The sequence below is a fragment of the Ostrinia nubilalis genome, chromosome 7 (assembly GCF_963855985.1).
Source record: "Ostrinia nubilalis chromosome 7, ilOstNubi1.1, whole genome shotgun sequence".
Classification (NCBI taxonomy): domain Eukaryota; kingdom Metazoa; phylum Arthropoda; class Insecta; order Lepidoptera; family Crambidae; genus Ostrinia; species Ostrinia nubilalis.
In genome coordinates this window covers 2,941,047-2,956,603 of record NC_087094.1, presented here as the reverse complement: position 1 = coordinate 2,956,603, position 15,557 = coordinate 2,941,047, and positions in this window count along the sequence as shown.

The window sequence follows — 15,557 nt, the reverse complement described above, 5'->3', positions numbered from 1 at the left end:
TAAGCAGCGTGCTAGGGATGAAGAGTTAGGACTCGTTCACACTGGTGATTTGTGCAGCGATTTTAGGGCAAGGCTAGAACTCTACGTTCACGCGGCATGAACATTTAAACACAGTAACATCGCCGCTATTTAATAAATCGGGATTAAAATATTGTTTTTTATATAGGTAACTAACAATCCGCCAAGAATTTGACACTTGTGGAATGTATTTTATTTATAAACCTATCCCCTTGAATCACTCTATGCATGAGATAAAAACTATGCAGAGATTGTGGCGAGATTTCGGCCTGCTTCTATACCAAAACAGTGCATACGCTTCACTTGCCGTGAATTTACCACACAAATGGCAGGTGTGAACACAGCCTTAGGGGTGTTTGCACATTGCTTTGATAACTAAGACGCTCGTTTTAATCACCAAACTTCATCTTTGCACAATTTATTTCCCGTTTATCTATCGAATTTTATCTCAAAGATAGCGTTTTTAAAAATTCGTAAGATATCTCCAATTCTACTAGTAGATATATTTCAAAATTTTATATACACACACCGTCTGAACAAATGTGTCGATACATAAACATAAGATATTATATTGTCGCTGAAACCGTATCAGTTTATGATGTTTTTGTGAAATCGGATGTAAATTTCATTACCGATACCGGAATGCCTTTTGAGTTTCCGTAAAAGACTGCAAAGGGGACTGACAAAAGGCCAGTGTGAACGTACCTGACAGAACGTATTCTTTCACCCGCTTTTTAAATATTCCAAACCAGTCCCGCGCCAACTTAATTTAGGTGACAGAGTAATCAAGAGTGCGTAGATTTTAATGCTCCTTTAACTTACCTCCCTCTTTATTTCGGTCGATTTGACGAAATTTGATTTAGTAAAAAATATTATCGTAACAGAAAAAGAATGCGTAGTTATTTGAATACACTTTAGTTGTATTATAAGATTTTAAACTTTCGCGTTCCATTTCAATAAAATAGTAAGACACGGGTTTTAACGCGACGTTTGTTAATGAGTTACATTATGTACTCACGGCTTGACGTTTCGGCTGCGATGCATAATGTAACTCATTAATAAACGTCGCGTTAAGACCCGTGTCTTACTATTTTAATTTAGTTGTACTATTAGTTATTTAATTTAATAGCGTGTTGCTTGTTAATTTTATTTTGGCATTTTATGTTAGTTAATTATTAGATTTAATGGTGGATTTGAAGAATAAAAAACTGATCGGTGTCGGCATAGGACTACCGATTCAAGAGATGGTAGTACAATCCCCGTAGAACGCTGGACTATTATGGTGTACCTACTCCTAACACAAACATACCTACATTAGATAGTCTCTTGATGTTAACGGAAATATTAGTAACTAACTTTCTGCCCGCGGCTTTGCCCCCGTGGAATTTTGTCTGTCACAGAAAAACTTAATCGCGCGCGCCCCTGTTTCAAAAACCGGGATAAAAACTATCCTATGTCCTTTGACTCAAACTATCTCTATGCCAAACTTCATCAAAATCGGTTTAGTGGTTTAGGCGTGAAAGCAAGACAGACAGACAGAGTTACTTTCGCATTTATAATACTAGTATAGATCCTTGCACATCAAGTATGATTATGAGAAACAAGGTATGCCAAAAAGTGCCATGAAAGTATTCCTAATACAATTATTTTATTAAGTTACTTTATTACGCTAAGATAAACAGTTTTTACAACGTGCCGTGCTAAGCTTGGTAACATTATACCCGCGTCGAGCTCACTTACAAAGCTTCCAGATTTTCAAGAAAAACTGCGCAAATCCCAAACCGGTAAGATATTGATTTAATCCGAACTGGACGGAAACTATTAAACGATGAATAGGGTTGAAAATTTTCAACAGAATCAAACTTCAGATGCAGTTTTAAGTTTAAACCCACTTATGAATACAAAATTCCCGTGAGAATTTTCACAAATCTACTACGTTGTAGCAAACTGTTCGGTCTCTTCATAGATCATTGAGGTCAATAGAAGCCGCTTTACGATCTACGATTCTCACGAATTTATTTTATATCGGATACATTATACATGAAAAACAGTTTAAGATCTGTAAAAGACGTACTACTTCTTATTTCTTAGGTTGAGTTGCATCACATTAACTTTAACCGTAACTGTAACTTTAACCGGTGTATTTGTATGGAGTTTGACAGAGTTTCGACGTTTGTTATAGCTAAAGTAAGATGGTGCAACCAAGGGTTAGAGATATGATAAGCAATATCCGTTGTGATAACGGATTTGTTTGATTGTGGACTCTCTAAGTCCATGAGTTTTCCTTCGTGACAGATTCTTATATGCTTTCTTTTTTACCCGACTACGCCAGAAAGAGGGTTATGTTTTTTCAGATGCATATAGAGCTACATTGTTCATGGACTACTTTTAATACCTATAGGTAGTATGAAAATCCATATTTTATAGCTATATTGTATCTCTAACTTCTGGCGGTGATAGAAAATTATTATTTTTTTCATGAGGAAGATTCTTCTGTGGCCTGCAGTCTCCTTCGGGGGTGTCTAAAGCAATATTGTCTATAGATTCCGTCCAACTCCCGGTGTTGCTAGGAAATTCAATTTAGTTCGTTTGTTGTTGAAAATTTGCGTGCGAGCTGGTAGGTAAAGTATAATGTTTGTTTATAGGACTTTTTACCATTCTAATGAAGCGATAAAGAAGTAAAAGTTTTCGAACCCTGAGTTTAATTTGCAACGAAAATTCCCCTTTGTTACAATTTTCGGTTCAGTGCAAAGTTATTTAAAACAAAGTACGATTTACAGTTCTATTGAAGTGAAACATTTGTGAAACAGTGAAAATAATACTGCATTATCAAACCGCATCACTTTAGACCTAACAGTACTTGAAGAAAGGTGATGTATAGATTGTTTCATCCACGAAGCCACACCAATTTCAGTTTTCGCTCAGAGAAATCCGAGCGTCATTATTGTGGTGTGCGTGTGTACTCATGGATAATTTAGCGTGTACCGATAACACTCTTTCGCTAAGAAAGAATGGCGGGGTGCGTCTTCGTGGATTAAGCGATATATAGAATAAAGTAGATGTAGAGTCAGTACGATTTATCATGGGAGAACGATTACGTCAGCTGGAGAAACATGACCTTTATTTATTTAAACTTTAATGCCAAAATTGTACCTACATAAGGCGAACTTTAACCCAAATTAATCTGACAATAGATATAAACTTAAACGTTGCTGATTTGAAAACCGAATCGTAATAATTACGAGTACTCCTTACATCTATTAACGTCTGAGTTAACCACGAACATCTCCGCTGTAAATAAAACCAGTTAAACTTAAAACAAGAAAGCCGCCTGCGCCGCTCATGAATTAAACATACAAAACAGACATTTCCATCACGAATCCTACATTTCAAGCTGTAGGATTAACTGCTCTTTTGAATCGCTGCTCACGTTTAAGATTTGCCTCGGCTAATCTCTCTGAAGTCTAAAGGTAAATATTCAGTTTCAAGGTAATCCCGTTGAAGTCGCGGGATCCATAATGCCACAGTTTTTTACGTCAATCAACGTAATACGCCGGTGATTTTTGACAGCGGATTTATTTTAGGCATTGACTACATTACTAAAGCCCTATTCGATCAAACTTTTATCTGAGAATAACTCCTGGTATAACTGGCACATTGACAGTTTAAGGCTAAGTTGCACCACCTAACTTTAACTTTGACAAACGTCAAAAATCTGTCAAACTCCATACAAAAAGCACCGGTAATCGTCATAGTTACGGTCAAAGTTGGGTGGTGCAACTCAGCCTTAGTATGGGAAATATTATTATGTCAAAATGTCGAATAACTGACGATTTATTCTGAGATTAATATTTACTCTTGTTTGTTCGAATCTACCCTTTAACGTTTTAATGTTAAAGGTATGTTTATATCCATTGCCTAACGCCCGGATTAGATTTTCAGGCAATGTAACTGATAAAAAATTAATTGTCCCTTTACATGTTTGGTTAGGTACTCTGATGAGTATAGACAAAGATCAGAGATATTAGAGAGCATAGAGCTAGAGCTTTTACTCGCACATAGTTTAAATTTATTTACACATAATTTATTTTTTTATTAATTTATTTATGTAATCATCCTCTTTTGCGCTTGGATAAAAACTCTTTAAAATACAAAATTATTATAAGGAGATTCAATGTTGCAACTCGTCAGTGATAAACTTAATAACAATTTGATTACTTATTTTTGTTTTTTACGAAAGGATTTAAATACAGCTCCTTCTTTACATTTTTCTTTAGCCAAGTTTATCCAATGATTGATTGGCATTATTTCCTCTAGTGACCTAACTCAGTAATATCTTTTCACAGCTGGAAATCGTCAATAAATTACAAAAAGTTTGTCCAATCCCAACTTTTCGGAGCTTCGTTTTACCCTTAAACTTTTTTTATTGCCGTTAGGGGTTAACTTAATTAAATACCAATCATCGCTTTCTGATTTTGTTAGCGAAATATTTTTTATCTTTCCGAAAATACTCGTCTTACTCGTTTAAAGTTTCTTGATAATTTCATCTTTAACAAATTAATAATCTATGTGACGAACAAACTTGATACAAACTAAGATATCCTCCTAATATAAATTATTAATCTAAAAGTTTGTAAAGATCAATACATAGTATAAAACAAATCTGTTTGTCCCTATGTATGCTTAGATCTTTAAAACTATGCAATGGATTTTGATGTGTTTTTTTTAAAGATAGAGTGTTTCAAGATTAAGGTATAATAATTGTATACTTAACAGCCGTGCGAAGCCGGGGCGGGTCACTAATGTTTATATAAACCTGTCTGGCAAAAACTGCCAAACTTTACAGTAATATTGTTTGTTAAGACGACGGCACGTCTAGCTTAATATAGATGTCCACCAGTGCACGAGAAAAATAGGCTAAAATATATTTTATCGATATTTATGTCGACGCAAGCGAAGTTGCGGGAAATTTTAGTTCTGTATGGAATTACATCATTTATTCGTATATAGTCCATAAAAACAAGTGCCGGTAGGTTAATAAAACTTCGGCGTTAATAAAGGCAAGTAGCATGTCGAGTTCGTCATCGGTCATGTGGGGAATCTAATCTTGGAACTACATGGGGCAGTGACGTCATATGTAATACATCACTCCCTAAGGGACAGTGCACGGGCGTTGGAAGGTAACTACTTACGGTAGGTGCAAAAATAGACATTATTAAAAACAATAACTTTTCTGTTTGAAAAAAAAGGCTTTCTGTTCGTTCGTTTCAGCTGAAAGACGTCCACTGCTCTGGACAAAGGCCTCCCGCAAGGATTTCCACAAAAATTTATCCTGCGCCGCTCGCATCCAGGCACCTCCCGCGACCTTCACCAGGTCGTCGGTTCACTTAGTGGGAGGCTACTAATACTAATCTGTGTGAGTTTGTTTTTCGATTGTCAATAACAAACCCACACAGTCTAATAAATCAAACTACCATCGTCCGCTGGACTAATGGAGTTTATGCAGAGGAGTCAGTACGACTTTTAGTAAATTGTGTCATACTAATTGCTAAATTTAAAAAGTAGGATGTCAAATACCTAAATTAGAGGCTAGTTCGGGGTCGTCGAATGTTATATTACTCTCCAAAGGGGTGGTTAAACTTGTCCACGACAGGTAGATGTAACGTGGCTAGCAGCACACTCGCGGACAATATTACACGCACAGTATTTTTAGGTGTCATTGTTTATACAAGCGTTTACCGGTGTCATCGGGGAGTGTGGCTAGTGCAGATAGCTCTAAGCCAGTAATTCCGCGGGTTCAAAGCTTACTACAGTTTTTATTCTGCATTTTATTATGAGCACACCTTGTACTCTGAATAAATGACTACCAATTTCCTATAAAAGTAGTTAAGTATGCATTGAAATTGTCTTGACTACAGCCTATTTACGCTTATCTAAAATAGGTTTACAAAGCTCGTATTATTAGAAAATAACCACTACAAAAGAAGCCGAAACTTTATGGCTGAAACTACAACTTCACAGGTATTAAGTGAGCATTAACAAAGTGTCATATTTATGAGCCGTTTTCATATCACATAACATAGTAGAGACAAGAATGTCTTTTAAAATATAAACTGGGCGCTTTCCGTGGCCCCGAGTGCACTGAGTGGCCCGAAATGAATGTCGCCACTGGGACCATAAATCCTTAAATATTAAAACTGGGCACCAGTGACCATACATAGTGAGCTTGAAATAATAAACTTCTTCCATACTGTCTCGGAGTTTCTTTGTTCTGATTTTTAGATACAATCTATAATGATATTATAAAGCTGAAGAGTTAGTTTGTTTTTGTATTTGCTCAAGCGCTAAACACAGGAACTGTTGGTCAGATTTTAAATATTCTTTTTGTATTGGATAGCCTAAATGGACTAAATATCGAGGCTTAGGTACTTGATTAATTTTCTATTTTTAAATATTAATGTATATGTTACGGTTAATGTGATAAATTGAAAATGATTAATAATCGCCGGTTATTATGAATAATTACCGACAGGCTTGGTAAAAGTGATAAATTAATCACATTTATCAGTGATTATTTCATAATGTAACCTTAATACTAACAAAAACCATAAAAGAGAACACCGGCTCGTGTACAGCGCTCATGTACAGCCTCACATTTTGAACGTTTTGATATCATATATTAATATAATTTGGCAAAATGAGTTTGGAATGTTTTTTGCATAACATTACTTTGCCATAATGCCTATAACACATTGTTTTGATTTAAAGTGAAAAATAGGTTAGGGTGCGGCGGGGGTGGCCCTTGGGCCACCCCTAAGCCGCCTATTTAGTTTATACACACTAAAATGATCTCATATTAATCACATTTACCAAATCATGCGGTAATTATTCATAATAACCGGCGATTATTCATAATTTTCACATTTATCACTTTGACCGTAACATATATACCGAGAACAAAACAAAAACAGTAATCAAGGCTTTATTTATAAACGTTAATGTTACTTCAAAGATTAAAATACATTCATAATTACTAGTCGAGTTACAAATGAGTTTCCAAAACGAACGAAGCAGCCATAAATATCATGAAAATTAAAGTCTGACTCGCAGACGTTCACGTAGGTGTTACAATAGAAAATGAAGCATTATGCCCTCGCCGAATATGATTTAGTGTGTAATTTCGCCGTGAGTTCATCCAGCTCAGTCAGATGTACTTAGTCGGGGTGAATGAGGTAGATTTAGTAGGGTCTTTCCACGGTTATCATGCAAAATCAGTTGTAATACACGCCTCTTTCGTTTATCTATTTCATTTATTTATTTATTTAGAAACTCAACAGCTGTTTTACAATATTCATGTTAGTTTGATGAGCATTAAATCTAAGCCAATTAAAGAGTTTCCTAGCTGCTTCTAATTTCAATCTTCAGAATTCTATTCCAAATCGTATGTCGCAAAAGATATTTTGTTGTTCTTTATTAGGTACTATAGTTCATTATTCAGTTAGGTACTCCAAAAGTACTAGATAGATTTTTCACGCGATTGCGATTACGATATTTAGTTTATACGTGAGTAGGCTTAATTTATAGTAGTAAAAATAGTTTTGAAACAGACCTCTACAGGGTTTTATTAAGATAATAGAAATATTATAAAATATGATATTTAGAGCAGACAAGTAGAGTAATTATTTTGTCTATTCCAGACATTTGTAAGATTTGTAATAATATTATGAGTAGCAATGACAGATAACTAGAAAAGTGCATGTTGCATTATGTGAGACTACTGTAATTTCGTCTATTACACTGCCTCTTCAACCGTTAGCAAAAAGGAAAGGATATTAAAGCTTCGAAACATGCATTATGACAAGCATGCTTAATGGCGCGGCATCACTCATGTACTAAACAACGGGAAAATTCAATCTGTAACATGGCAACATAGCGCGTAAGCGCGCATCGTTGGAACCCGAGCCACGCGTCGGCCATTATGCGTTATTAAAGAGTGTTACCGGCACTGCTCGACTTGACTCGACTGGGCTCGGTGTTGCCAGGTAAGTCAGTAAATTTTACCTCAACTTTTATTGGAAATCGATGAAATGCTTTGTTTAAGGAGTGGTGTTTACTTATTTGTTTAAAAAAGGATAGTTTCGTTCTGTGTTTGTTTAGCTTTTATTTTGGAGTTATGAAAAATCAAGTCGTCAAGTTAAGCTTTACACTTTAAGAAGCTAAATAGAAGGGTAGAAACAAAGCATGCTCTATTGCTGTTTGACCTTGTCCCTTCTCATGAGGTTTATTTTATGGGACCACGCCTCCGTTCCGTAAGTCACCTCTGGCAATAAACACTGCTCAAAGATGTCTTAATTGCAAAGGTAGAAAATCCCCCAAAATTGCAGGGAATCCCCGACCTGGCATCACTGCCCCGGCTCGTCGCGTCTCAAACGAAGCACGCAACGTGTAAACAAACTGATGGTTAGGAAGTTAGACAATTTCGTTGTGTGCTCGTGTGTGATCGCTTAGTTTCTTATTGCTTTTGACTTCTTGACGTTGAAGTTAGAGAGCAATTTGTGGCAATAATGGCGTCAATTTCGCCTAACGAAAGAACACGTGTAAGAGTCCCTGCAGACTACATACATAATCGACCGATAGTTTAATCACGCTGTTAATCACTATGAATATGTATGGAAGTACGCTAACGTGCGTCATAAAATTTGTATAGGCCGATTCCTCATACTACTTGTTTTGAAGCCGACAGTCTGTCATCATCATCATCATCATTTCAGCCATAGGACGTCCACTGCTGAACATAGGCCTCCCCCAATGCTTTCCACGTTGATCGATTGGTAGCGGTCTGCGTCCAGCGCTTCCCTGCTACCTTTACGATGTCATCGGTCCACCTTGTAGGTGGACGTCTCACGCTGCACACTGTAGTCTGTGGGGAGTCGAAAAGAACAATACCATCACCACTTAAGCCGGGTAATGGGTTGCACCATCTTACTTTAGTTTTGACAAACGTCAAATATCTGTCATACTCCATACAAAAAACACCGGTTATTGTTATACTCGTAGTTACTGTAAAATTTAGGTGGTGCAACTCCGCTTAAGTAAAGTTACCAACACTAATTTTGAAGATTTTATAGAATGTAAAATTGTAATACAAATCGAAGAAATAAAACTACGCTCCAACCGGGTGTTTTGGTCATTACGTATTTTATGCATCGACCAGTAACATTTTTATTTGGGAAACCCAGACGTAGTAAAATGCTTAAACTATGTATTTAAAAGTTAATGTTAAATAAGCTACTGATTTCCAAGTCAAAAGGCAACCATTTTAATTATACCTACTCGTACCTACAATCAAAACCGGTTTGTTTTAGATACGAGAAAACCACACTAAATTAAGGCCTGGTATTTCTGCTAAAGTAGGTATTTCGCGCTGTCAAAATCTGCGCGCGCAATACTTCGCCGAAGACAGCGCGCCAAAGACCTCTCGCGGCTACACAGTATAGAAATACGCAGTTTAGAAATACGCAGTTGGTTAGGTTAGGTTGACTTCCTTCCGTTCAAGCGTCACACTCACAGCACTTTCTAATACAAATCATATCCAAGTGATACAAATTAAAACAACTTTCAAAATTTTTGGGAATATATTTTAGAATCGAATAAATATAGAATATAACCAGGCCTGTTGATCTCCGCGAGTTTACATCGAAAACAAAACACACACGATAGCCCACCTACAGGATACTATTCGACAAGGCCTCACATACGAGCGAACATTGACTCACGCACGCGTATTCTTGTGTATGATGGAAGAAAATAAAGAAAATGGTGTACTAAATACTGTGCAGTATTTAACTGCCTAAATAATAATAAAAACACAGAATGTACTTTTTTAAGTTGCCTCAAGACACTGAGAGGTAAATAAGTAGTTAATATTATTCATGATAATTCATGCTAAATCATGTACCTATTTCCTCCGCCATTTTCCGCAGTTTGGCACCTCACGTCACATCATTTTACCGAAGTCAGCCCTATATCTTCGGCGCAGTGCCGATCACTGACGTTTGTTAACAAAATGGTGCTTGACTCTTGAGACAGGCTAAATTACACCATATTGTTAATGACATTGAGCATACATTTTTTTAAATATCTTCGCGAAGTAAAACTTCTGTACGTAGTACTTATTATTATTCTGTGATATAACTGCCAAAGTAAACACGGTTCAAAGAGGCGTGGCGTCACCCGACCTTCCGGAAGTTCCACGCCGGCTAAAAGAATTTAGAAAGAATGTAGATCCTCGGGAGCTTGAGCGATTGGAAAAACATTTTATGATCAGTTACTCGTAGTAGCGATTATTTAGAGCTTGGATAATAAATAATAGTTGTTGCAATTCACAAAGCTTTGCATGTGGTTAATTACATTAATCAGTACACGCATCAATTTTGTTCAGTCTTTTTGTTTATTAATAAATAAAAATATCATAGTAAAATTGCATACATATTTGTTTGTATTGGTCTGGGTGTTTTCTTTCCATAATTTATGTATAACGTATGTACGGGGCTCTGTATCGAAAATCACTATGAGCAATAAGCATCACACAAGGTTACCTGGAGTGCATTACCGCAGCAAAAAGCTTGCCATCTTAAATGAACGGTATAATATCGAGGTTTCGTCAGTACAGTTGCGAATAAAGGTGTTTGTGTAGTGTAGTTGAGTTGAGAGGTCAGATTATTGAAATTATAAAACGAACATTTTATTTTTTAAATACATTTTAAAAATAATTTACATTACAGATAACAATGAAAGGATGACATTGCAAGGTGGTGCCAGTCCAGTCTTAAATCCGTTGATAAATGCTGCATCTGCCATGTTTTTGGCTAAAAGATTCTTCTATCTTGCAGTTTAGACTTTTATTACAGACCTCAGACAGTATTTTTGGAAAACTTTTACGCATGGTGGAGGAAGGGACGCTCTAGAGACTCAAGTCTAGAAGGAGTCATATGAACTCCAAGTTTTAAATCCGTTGACATCTGCTGCATCTGCCATCTTTTTGGCTAGAAGATTCTTCTATCTTGCAGCTTAGACCTTTAGCTACAGACCTTAGACAGTATTTTTGAAACATTCTTACGCATGGTGGAGGAAGGGACGCTCTAGACACTCAAGTCTACAAGGAGTCACATGAACTCCAGTTTTAAATCCGTTGACATCTGCTGCATCTGCCATCTTTTTGGCTAGAAGATTCTTCTATCTTGCAGCTTAGACCTTTAGCTAAAGACCTTAGACAGTATTTTTGTGAAAATTCTTACGCATGGTGGAGGAAGGGACGCTCTAGAGACTCAAGTCTACAAGGAGTCATATGAACTCCAGTTTTAAATCCGTTGACATCTGCTGCATCTGCCATCTTTTTGGCTAGAAGATTCTTCTATCTTACAGCTTAGACCTTTAGCTACAGACCTTAGACAGTATTTTTTATTATTTATTTGTGTCAGTGTGCTCTTATAAAGAGTGTAAGACGATTGTATGTAGGTACTATTAAAATGTAATTTTAACTCATTGGTTTTGTCTCATATTTGAGGAATGTACTATGTATCATGAGTAGAGTCTTCGTTTAAAAGGATGCGAACGATTTAAATTTCAATAGGTAGACAAAATTGATAATTTTTAATTATCAAAAATTTAAGCTTTCTCCAGTAACACTGATATTATTATACTGTGACTACAAATCGCGAACTGTCACGGCCAAAAAACTGACACGCGTCCGTCCTCCGTAAGCGCCACCGCGCGACTGATTGAGATTGTCCAAGCCGTCATGGACGATTTTTTCCACATTTTTTAACATAGTAACTAAATAAGACGCAATATAAAAATTTCATCCGTTAAAAGCCCTCAAGTTATTTCTGAACTTTAGTTTAGTAAAAGATTTAGAATCTCAAATCGCTTATTTTAAAAATAAAACCATAAATAGAAAACGAATAGAGGTAACTTTGGGAATTTATTCTATCGAGTCAACTTCATCAAATCGTGTTTCCATCCGTTAATAGCCCTAGAAAATATCCTCAACTATGCCCAATAAAAATCTTAGCCTTTAATTTTACTGTTTAGTACCTCAAAAATGAAAAATGAAAACCTCATTTTCGCCATTTTCTCTGCTACCCGGCCTTAAGTAGTCGGGCCAATTTAATCCTACTAAATCTGTGGAATAGATTTAGATAGGGATTACCTTGGGCCTATGTCCACGTTGCGTTCAAAAGTTACCCTGACCGAAACCTTTTTTGTTTTTAATCAGTTCGAACCTGATAAACGGTTGAATTGTGGCGGTTTTTATAAGGAATTCTGGTTCAGTTTACGGATTTTGTTTTCGTTTGATTCGTTTGTTTCAGCTACATGACGTCCACTGCTGGACTTCCACAACGATGATGCCCCGCTGCCCGCATCCAGGTGCTACCTGCAAAGTTCACCAGATCGTCGGTAGTTGGAATGAACCACAGAGCATGGAACGATTCCATGCTCTGTGGAATGAACTGATTTATACTTACTGTTAATTTGCCATATACCTACTCGTAATAATTTTATAATTTATTTATTTAATGAGCAACATAATAAGCTTACAGAAAACCCAAAGCGCTTACATGTTTAGTCACCACATCGATTATAATAAAATTATAAGTCAAAAAATTATAAAAATTAATAATATGACGAATATCTAAAAGGACGTGAAATTATTGGGACTTTACGAATAAAACGTTTAAGACGTACGGGCCAGCGTAACGGGATATGGCGAGGCAGAAGAAGAAGAAAATAATTCGCCACATAAGGGTGAAAACCACTTCATTTAAAAAAATAAGTACAACTTCATTCCATAAAACAACATATTTTTGAAGAAATTTCTTAAAAAAACCAAGCAAAAACCATCCAGCTTTACACCGGCCGTAACAGAAAAAGGCTGTTTGATTTTTTCAAGTACTTACGGACCAAGGAAACAATCAACTGAAAGCGCAAACAGGTCGCCTTTTGTCTCCGCTGAATCCCGATGTTTGTGTCGGCATTCATCCGCTGACTGTACCTAGATTTCTCACAATGCACCTCTCATAGCGGCTTGCTGCTGTCAATATAGAAACGAGGAACGAAAAAGGAACATGACAAAAATGTTGATGTATTTAAATAATCCGGGCCTTTTCAAGGCGAGAGTGAATAGGCACTTGCAGGGCAGATAAGTACCATCCTAGACTGCATCCCACTTAACATCAGGTGTGATTGTGGTCAAATACCTGCCATGTTATGCATAAAAAAAATATTTTTTAAGTTTAGCAAACGCAGTTTTATTGCAGAGATTACCACAGGCAACAAGTTGGCGACATAGAGTGGTTTGTTTATTAACTAGAGACGTAACTACATACTAATGTAGGATCTGATGAATCAGTAAATAGGGTTCAATATTAATAAATACAACAAATGTGCTATTTTATTTCCCTATTAATCAGTAACTTTTGTAAATTACAAAACAAGTTTATTAATTAAGTCTAGCAGGACGTCTAACCCAGTAACTTGTTGCACAAAGACGTAGCTTCTATGCTAAGATACCATCTACGCGTCTTGCTTAGTGAGTTGGTCTTACCTTTCCGGTGGGAATTAACATACAAGCACGAGTAGCTTCAGCTTTTAAGAATATTAAATGAAAATAATATTTATATCCTCATGTCTCAGAGAGTAGAGACAATATTTAATAAAGTATTCAATCAAAAATTATAAAAATGTAATTTTTAAAATTAAACTGTTAGAAGAGGGATTAAACGCCAAGCACTCACTTGTTCTACTTAAATGAGAGTTACTGTTCTAATCAAAGGACTCATAATGTTAAAATAAAAAAGTATGAGGGTACTTTATTTGACACGAGTTGTACTCAGTCCATTCGCGGAAGTGTCGGCCCAGAACCAGGCTAGACCGAATGAGCATATTTTTTGTTTAAGTTATGATTAAAAACCACCGGCTCTCTGTTTTGGTATCAGCCTTAACATCGCTACGTTAACTAGTTAGTGGTTGTTGTGTAAAACATAATTGTTTTACCAAAAAAATTAATATAATAGACCGTTATTTCTGTTAGACACCAACGTAGTATCTTAAAACTTAAATATATTAAAGAGCTTAGAGCCTATTCAACAATAAACATTTAATTACAAACCAATCAGTAGACTATTACGTAGCAATTTACGTTGAAATCAACTCTCATCTACCTTAAAATTACTGATGATCTCATGTAAAAGGCTAATCTAGACTTAAGAAACCATTACTTATTCTCTTTAAGTCTCATGTGGTTACTCCTTTAATTAAGTACCTACACACGCGTTTAACAGAACTTAACTTATAAATACTTGAGTGGGAGTAATTACAAAGCTTTAGGTTAATATTTTTATAGGTATTTAGGAAAATGTTTGCTCTACAACGTACTCGTAAAGTATCTAATGTATGATATCGAATGTAATTACTTCAGGCCAGGAAGAAACTCATTATACACCTCTTTTTAGGTTTTTTTAATGTACTGTAAAGAAGATCTTTTTAGTTTTGATCTCAAAGATCTATAATTTTAACCTGGTGTAACAGTGTGCCTACATTATGAACTTATCAACCCTTAAAAATATTATTTGGGTTTTTTATTATCAGACTTAACCTGATCCATGGTTTTAATGTGTTATAGGGTTTATCAAAGACAAAGCAAAGATGGGCAAAAATTAAAAAAAAATCAACATAGTATAGTTAATTTACAACGCAACTTAAACCATAATGAAGACACACGCAACTGTGTTATTTCGGAACTTAAAACCCAAGATTAACTTGCGAATGAATTCAGTAAGATACATTCGGAGTTGTATCTCACAATTTGAGATGTAAATTAACATTTCCTGGACTCTAAAATTTGAATTGCTAATGTTATTATACATTAACTTGTAACCAGGGTCTGGAGTGAAGGAAGTGATCTTATTTTAGGCGAAATTACGCTTATTTAGTAATGTTACTCACCTGAGTATAAAATGTACAAAATCTACTATATAAAAATAAGTCGGGTTTTCCTCCCTGACGCTATAACTCCAGAACGCACGAACCGATTTCCACGGTTTTGCATTCGTTGGAAAGGTCTCGGCTCCGAGAGGTTTATAGCAAAGAAAATTCGGAAAAGGGGGTAAAACAGGATCCACGCGTACGAAGTCGCGGGCGGCCGCTAGTTGTGTATAAAAGTTGAAAGGCTTCGGTCATCAAAGGATCGCCGGTTTAGTCTCAGTTTATATTTAAAACAACAACGTTCAGGTTACTTAACTCTTTTGTAGGGATATTTTTAGAACTTTTTGGGTTCGAACAAGTATCGAAAAACGCTTATCAGATGTTGTACTAAAGATTCATGAATAACATTATTTATTTATTTATTGATAAAGGTAGCAATACACATTTAGGACATTCACAGTATACAACACATTTATGATAAATTAATTTTGTATTTAAGGGTTTAATAGGCAACTGAAAAACTTATCCACGAAATAGTATCTGAAATTACTGTA